Source organism: Octopus sinensis, linkage group LG17 (genome assembly GCF_006345805.1).
Source record: "Octopus sinensis linkage group LG17, ASM634580v1, whole genome shotgun sequence".
Classification (NCBI taxonomy): domain Eukaryota; kingdom Metazoa; phylum Mollusca; class Cephalopoda; order Octopoda; family Octopodidae; genus Octopus; species Octopus sinensis.
Genome location: NC_043013.1, coordinates 43,249,154 through 43,258,038, shown reverse-complemented (window position 1 = coordinate 43,258,038; position 8,885 = coordinate 43,249,154).

The window sequence follows — 8,885 nt, the reverse complement described above, 5'->3', positions numbered from 1 at the left end:
TATGGATCTCAATTGCAGCGTGGAAGGTGTTTATAAGCCATTTAAGAAACACACAGAACCGTTAAATTCTATGGATCTCTTCCATTACTATCTTATTCTACTGGACCCTACCCTCCTTTCAAAATTTCACATTCCTTTGTGTAGGCTTTATAGTGGCGTCAGTTTATGGTGAAGTAACACTGTACCCGCAGTCCTCTGCGGAAGCTTTTAAGAGGTCGAACTTCCTTAAAGGTAAGCATAAACCCAGGTGATGGCGTTAAACTGATGAATAGAATGGAATCTACGCATATGTATACACTAAATTTGGAGTGTGAAGTCTTGAATAAAGAATGTAGGTAAGACAACAACAACGTTCTCAACCATTTTTTGAAAGAAATCTATGAACCTCTTTCAATACCTATTTCTTTACTACCCACAAGGGGCTAAATACAGAGGGGACAAATAAGGACAGACAAACGGATTAAGTCGATTACAGCGACCCCCAGTGCGTAACTGGTACTTAATTTATCGACCCCGAAAGGATGACAGGCAAAATCGACCTCGGCGGAATTTGAACTCAGAACGTAACGGCAGACGAAATACAGCTACGCACTTCGCCCGCCTTTCAATACCATTTTATTCTGGTGAACCCCACCCCATTGCCATGCGATGTTTAAAAACTAGTTTTATAGATACTTCTTTCAAAATCCCTATTTTGTTTCTCACACATTTCCTTTGTGTAGGTTGTATAATGGCGTCGGTGTATAATGAGGTAACACTGGACCCACAGCAAAACCTCGGAGAAAGAAACCTAGTTATCTATTACAATACGTACCAATACGTACATCTAAAGCAAAATTCTTTCAGGGGCCCTTAAGATACTATTGTGGATCCCTAATTTACTAATTTGTTGAGTGGACCACCAGAATCTTATACGGACCATGAGGGGCCATATTTATCCCAGTTGAGAATCATTGGTTTAACTGTTAAAACACGCAAAAAGACTTCACCATGACAACGACGATGACGACGACGACGAAGACAACAGCAACACTAGATGGAGGCGCAATGGCCCAGTGGTTAGGGCAACGGACTCGCGGTCGTAAGAACGAGATTTCGATTCCCAGACCGGGCATTGTGAGTGTTTATTGAGCAAAAACACCTAAGCTCCACGAAGCTCCGGCGGAAGGTAGTGGTGAACAATGCTGTATTCTTTCACCACAACTTTCTCTCACTCTTTCTTCCTACTTCTTCCACAAAGCAGAGGAACCATAGTGTAAACAACTATGGTGTGGTAAACTTTCAGACTCTAGTCTAGATTGCGAATCCTCTGTACCTCAGGATGGTTCAGCTCTCCACCCGTTAAAAAAGTCACCATTTACGGAATGAGGATAACAACGTAACTTTCGTGCCCGTGCAACCGCCAGTCTATCGTGTGTGGTGGGTGGATCTTCAAGTTGCCACACGAATTCTTAGTAGCTTAGAGTAGGCTCGAATTAGAGATTATCTTTTGTGGCTAATGGGTCGTGGTCCTGATGGGAAGAAGAAGAAGAAGAAGAAGAAGACGAAGAAGAGAAGAAGAAGAAGAAGACAGAAAGAAAGAAGAAGAAGAAGAAGAAGAAGAAGAGAGAAGAGAAGAAGAAGAAGAGACAGAAGAGAGAAGGAGGGAGAAGGGAAATTTGGGGGAGGGGGTAAGTCGATTACATCGACCCCAGTACTTGACTGATACTTATTCTATTGATCCCGAAAGGATGAAAGGCGATGTCGACCTCGGCGGAATTTGAACTCAGAATGCAAGAACGGACGAAACACCGCTAAGCTTTTCGCCCGGCCTGCTACCCATTCTGCCAGCTCGCCGCCTTAACGATTCAGTTAATTTGGACAAACCAATTCATTTCCTTAATTCTTTACTACCCACAATGGGCTAAACACAGAGGGGACAAACAGGGACAGACAAATGGATTAAGTCGATTATATCGACCCCAGTGCATAACTGGATACTTATTAATCGACCCCGAAAGGATGAAAGACAAAGTCGACCTCGGCGGACGGAATTGAACTGAGAACGTAGCGGAAGACGAAATACATATTCTTTACTTCCCACAAGTGGCTAAACATAGATGGGGGACAAACAAGGACAGACATAGGTATTAAGTCGAGTAGTACATCGACTCCGAGGCGTAACTGGTACTTAATTGATTGATCCCGAAAGCGAAAAGGCAAAGTCGACCAAGGCGGAATTTGAACTGAGAACGTAGCGGCAAATGAAAATACCTATTCTTTACTAACCCACAAGGGGCTAAACACAGAGAGGACAAACAAGGAAGGAAAGGAATAATAGTAAGTCGATTATATCGACCCCAGTGCGTCGTAAACTGGTACTTAATTTATCGACCCCGAAAGGTGAAAGGCAAAGTCGACCTCGGCGGAATTTAAACTCAGAACGTAACGGCAGACGAAATACCGCTTAGCATTTCAACCCGGCGTGCTAATGTTCTTCCAGCTCGCCGCCTTTTTCATTTATTAAATATTACGGAAAATAAACCAATTTATTTCCGTTGATATCTAGGGAACACCCGACATATCACGAGAAACATATTCAGTTATTGGAAAACTGATGTAAATGACTGAATAAATAAATAAATAAATAAATAAATAAATAAATAAATAAATAAACAAACAAACAAATAAATAGGTTACTGATAACAATCCTATTGATAAACGATCACCTAGTTTTTTCTTCTAACATTCGGAACTAAACGAGACACAAAACGGGAATTATTTGTAAGTGATCTAATAAAATCTTAAAAAAAAAAACTGGTACTCCGTCGGTTACGACGACGAGGGATCCATATGTATGTATGTATGTGTGTGTGTATATGTTTGTGTGCGTGTTCCCCGCTCCCAAACATCGCTTGATGCTGGTGCGTTTACGTCCCCGTAACTTAGCGGCTTCGGCAAAAGAGACCGATAGAAAAGTAATAAGGCTTACAAAGAATAGTCCGGGGCGATTGCTCGGAATAAAGGCGGTGCTCCAGCATGGCACACATTAAAATGACTGAAACAAGTAAAAGAATAACAGAATATATAATAGTAATAATAATAATAAAATAATAATAATAATAATAATATAATAATAATAATAATAAAATAATAATATAATAATAATAATTAAAAAGAACCCAATGCACATTAGATAGTAGAAATAGGTGACCTCATAAAAATCTCAAACACAAAGTACAAGAACTACAGCAATGCCCCGATATACAAGTTAATGTGTTCCCGGAGACCACTCGTAAAGCGAGAACTCGTAAAGCAGAGCAGTAATTTCCCATAGTAGCAATGTCATAAATCGGAATTCATTCCCAGAAAATAACAATGCTCGTAAATAAATGGCAATAGTAGAATGTAAAGAAGATTTTATGTAAAGTAAAAAAGATTGTCAAGATTATTTATAATAAATAGAGAATACCAAACGAGTTCCCTATGGATACCGTATTTTGGTATTTTATTTATTACACACGAATAAACGACCATATTTTATTAACCTAATAACTAAATTCTTCACGTTTAGTTGTAACTTATGAATGACAAAAGTAGTGCCGTCACCGTGACCTCAAGTCATCACATGGATTGACAATCAGAAGCAGCGCTGTCACCGTGACCTCGGTCATCACCATGGATTGACCAATCAGAAGCAGCGCTCGCAGTATCTGACATATGTTAGATACCAAAAATATCTCAAAGTGTTCTCACTCACATGTGTGTAATAAACAATATTATTATTGATATCATCGTTTTCTGAATCACTTTCACACGCACTAGACACCATCACTTATAACCACGATCGCCGATTCACGAGCACTCGTAGACGGACTTGTAGATTTCTTTTTTAAAAAAAAAACAACCCTGGAGTTGTTTGCTTAGAAGAAGAAGCTGTTTATAAATTTCTCGGTAACACGCAGAAGGATTTGCTACGGTAGTAGAAACTTTCGCCCTTCGTTCAGAATTTGGATCTTGTGCCTGAAAAAATAAAACTCGTGAACCCGGGGTCTCGTGAAGTGAGGTATTACTGTATACACAACTGAAATCAAATTCATCATCGAACGACTAAACAAAGAAACAATAAGAAAATATGTAAATAAACCAGAGACAAAGAGAAAACTGACAGACGTTTTTCCTTTTAGCGTTTTTTTGTTTCGATATTTGCCGAACTGTTAAGTTACGGAAGCGTAAGCGACGCCACACTCGTTGTACTCTTTCCCCCCGCAGCTTTCTCTCAATCTTACTTCCTGTTTCTGTTGTGCCTGTAATTCAAAGGGCCGGCCTTGTAACACACTGTGTCACGCTGAATATCCCAGAGAACCACGTTAAGGGTACACTTGTCTGAGGGGTGCTCAGCCACTTGCACGTCAATTTCACGAGCAGGCTGTTTCGTTAATCGGATCAACTAGAACCCTCGTCGTCGTAACCGACGGAGTGCCAACAACAATATATACACATACACACACACCACACACACACACAAACACACACACACACAATATATATATATATATATATATATGTTATATATATATATACATATATATACATACATATATATATATATGTATATATATAATATATATATATATATATATATATATTATATGAATATTATATATATATATATATATATATGTAATATATATATATACTCTCACACACACACATTTATATATATTACAAACAGACTTAGATAGATATACGTTATAGCTATCTATCTATCTATCGATCTATTTATGTCTGCCTATCTGTGTGTGTGTGTGTATTTGTTTGTATGATGTGTGTGTGTGAATTGTGCGTATGCGAATCAATGTGAATTGCAGTGCTGGAGTGTGTACGTATGTGGATGTGCAAAAGTATGCGCATGCGCATGTTGTTATGCGTTTTGCATATGCAGCCCTATGAGTGCCCCTGCCTATGTATGTGGGTGTTTGTGCGGAACATTTTAATCGGGTTAAATTAGTGTTGTAGCCAAAGAAATGTCTTGTTAAGAACTCGATGGTTGTCTAATAGATTCTGGAAACGGCTGCATCAGCAGCATTGGCAGCAGTACCAGAAAGGTAAGTGAAGTGGCGAGAAGAGAGAGAGAGAGAGAGAGGAGGGGGGGGATGAAGAAGACATAAAAAAAAATTAATCCATCATAAAATGTATTCGCAGAATACTGTCTGTTATAGAAATAATTATGCGCAATCATTCATTTTCACACACACACACACAAAAACACACACACACACCTATATATCTATATAGATATTATATATTATATTATATATATATATATATATAATAGTATACATATGTGTGCATATACAATGTAATGTATGTGTATATATATATGTGTGTGTGTGTATGTATGTACATATATATATATATATATATATATATATATATATATATACATATTACAGTTCAAGTTTAGAGAAACGAAAGACGAAGACAGTGTAGGAACAACAAGCAGGTGTATTAGTTTAACGCTCGGGAAGAGTGGAAAGTTCTTTTACGTTTCGAACCAACGTTCTTCGTCAGAAAGGATTAAGAGGGAAAAAAGGAGAGAGAATGAAAAAATACAAAAAAGTAAACAACAGAAAGCAAAAATGGCGTAGGAGTGGCTGTGTGGTAAGTAGCTTGCTTACCAGCCAAGTGGTTCCGGCTTCAGTCCCACTGCGCACCACCTTGGGCAAGTGTCTTCTACTATAGCCTCGGGGCGACCAAAACCTTGTGGTAGACGGAAACTGAAAGAAGCCCGTCGTATATATGTATATATATGTGTGTGTGTATGTGTGTGTATATGTTTGTGTGTCTGTGATGGTCCCTCCCAACATCGCTTGACAACCGGTGCTGGTGTGTTTATGTCCCCGTAACTTTGCGGTTCGGCAAAAGAGGCCGATAGAATAAGTACTAGGCTTCCAAAGATTAAGTCCTGGGGCCGATTTGCTCGACTAAAGGCGGCGCTCCAGCATGGCCACAGTCAAATGACTGAAACAAATAAAAGAGGAAAAGAGTAAGGATTAACAGTTCAACATGGCGAAGTAGCCAGAAGAAAGAGGTTGAATGAAAGGGAGATAATGACGGTGACACGCCCGAACGAATTTATTCTCGCATGTGCGTGTATGTGAGAATGGTGTGTGTGAGTGTGTATGTGTGAGTGTGTATGTGTGAACAAGCTGAAAAATATATGGACATGTGTGTATGTATGTGTGTAAATGATCCAGTGCGTACATTGTGGAGTGATATGCGTTACATGTACTGGTATGTATGCGAGTGTGCGTACGCGTGCGTGTACGTATGTGTGCGGTTATCATGTGTGTATGCAAACGCATTGGTCTGAGTGTTTGTGTATGTGTACAAGTAACCTAGTGTATATGTTAACACACACACACATTGTTCATTGTTTTCATTGTTTTAAGCCTTCAAATGACGCCACCCCCGCTGCTAAAGCGAGCAGGCCAACAGAAGAAAGAGTGAGGGAAAGTTGCGGCGAAAAGAGTACAGCAGGATCGCCAGAACCACCCACTGCCCGGGAAGCCTCGTGGGAGCTTTAGGTGTTTTCGCTAAATAACACAATCAAAACGCCCGGTCTGGGAATCGAAACCGCGATCCTACGACCGCGAGTCCGCTGCCCAACCACTGGGCCAGTTGCGCCTTCCCAACACACACACACATATATATGTGTGTATATATATGTGTGTGTGTGTGATATAATAATATTATATATATATATATATAATATATGTGTGTTGTGTGTGTATATATATGTGTGTGTGTATACACATACACACACACGCACACGCACATACATATATTGCACAGACACAGGTATTTGAGGACATATTGGTAATGTCCTCGATAAGCTTTCTTATGAGAATATTCTATAAATATGCTTTCGGCTTTGAAGACTACATCAATAAAGGCCCGTCAGCACTGACATGCATGCACGACATGTTCTTTATTCGTTTCGGACATCACGGACAACAGTGATCTTCAGTTAAGCTATGGTATTGTGAGGATGTGGTTTACTCACCCACTTGACCAATGCTTTAAATGTAGTGGTGCATTAGATTTAAATGTGACGACTTTGGAGGCCACAAGTTTGGTGTTAGGACATTGTAAAAATTATTTGGCACCCATTCTTGCGTTACGTGGGATTTGTGAGAAATTGTGGAGTCTTGTTGAAATACGTATGGCCTTTCACTGCATGGATAGCCATACATATTACATCTACTTAATTTAAATAAGGCGGCGAGCTGGCAGAAACGTTAGCACGGGCGAAATGCGTAGCCGTATTTCGTCTGCCGCTACGTTCTGAGTTCAAATTCCGCCGTGGTCGACTTTGCTTTTCATCCTTTCGGGGTCGATAAATTAAGTACCAGTTACGCACTGGGGTCGATATAATCGACTTAATCCGTTTGTCTGTCCTTGTTTGTCCCCTCTGTGTGTAGCCCCTTGTGGGTAGTAAAGAAATAGGTATTTCGACTGCCGTTACGTTCTGAGTTCAAATTCCGCCGAGGTCGACTTTGCCTTTCATCCTTTCGGGGTCGATAAATTAAGTACTAGTTACGCACTGGGGCCGATATAATCGACTTAATCCGCTTGTCTGTCCTTGTTTGTCCCCTCTGTGTGTAGCCCCTTGTGGGTAGTAAAGAAATAGGTATTTCGACTGCCGTTACGTTCTGAGTTCAAATTCCGCCGAGGTCGACTTTGCCTTTCATCCTTTCGGGGTCGATAAATTAAGTACCAGTTATGCACTGAGGTTGATATAATCGACTTAATCCGTTTGTCTGTCCTTGTTCATCCCCTCTTTGTTTAGCCCCTTGTGGGCAGTAAAGAAATAGATATTTCCTCTGCCGAAGGCGGCGAGCTGGCAGAAACGTTAGCACGCCGAGCGAAATGCGTAGCCGTATTTCGTCTGCCGTTACGTTCTGAGTTCAAATTCCGCCGAGGTCGACTTTGTCTTTCATCCTTTCGGGGTCGATTAAATAAGTATCAGTTACGCACTGGGGTAGATATAATCGACTTAGTCCGTTTGTCTGTCCTTGTTTGTCCTCTCTGTGTTTAGCCCCTTGTGGGTAGTAAAGAAATAGGTATTTCGTCTGCTGTTAAGTTCTGAGTTCAAACTCCGCCGAGGTCGACTTTGCTTTTCATCCTTTCGGGGTCGATTAAATTAAGTACCAGCTAGGCACTGGGGTCGATGTAATCGACTTAATCCGTTTGTCTGTCCTTGTTTGTCCCCCTATGTTAGCCCCTTGTGGGCAGTAAAGAAATAAGAAACGTTAATTACACACTATGTGGAAAAGATGCGATGAGGCAAGACATGAATTCATTACTTACCACTTCTAAACCTCACAGTGACTGGAACTGAATCTCCATCACTCTTAAGACATCAGAATGAGCTGCACAAAACCATCAGTCATTTCTTCTGTTACACTTTTGCTCTTAGTCGGAGTTTTTTCTCACCAGAGAAGAACCAAAGCATGCTATGGTCGTGAGGGTCTTTAACCTTGTTTAAGGAGCCGCTTAGCACATATCAAGCGGTTTTAAGCGTTTGCAGGCATGCACTAGCTTCTCCTTAGTACATTCAACTAGTATCGAATATTCTCGTACACAACAGTTCTGATAGCCCACTTCAACACTTGAGGCTCTTTGGCATTGGCGTTCATTCATTTACCGTAATCATCATCGCTAATAATTTGAAGCGGTTGGATAAATTGCGGTGTCCTTGTAGTGTCACGAACGTTTAGATTGTATTTCTTTTTTATTCTCTGATTCATTTGAAACATTCCCACCTGATTTTTCCAATTCCATCAGAACTTTGTGTATAATACACCTAGCAACGTTTAGAAAGTTGGTAATTTCTGAAT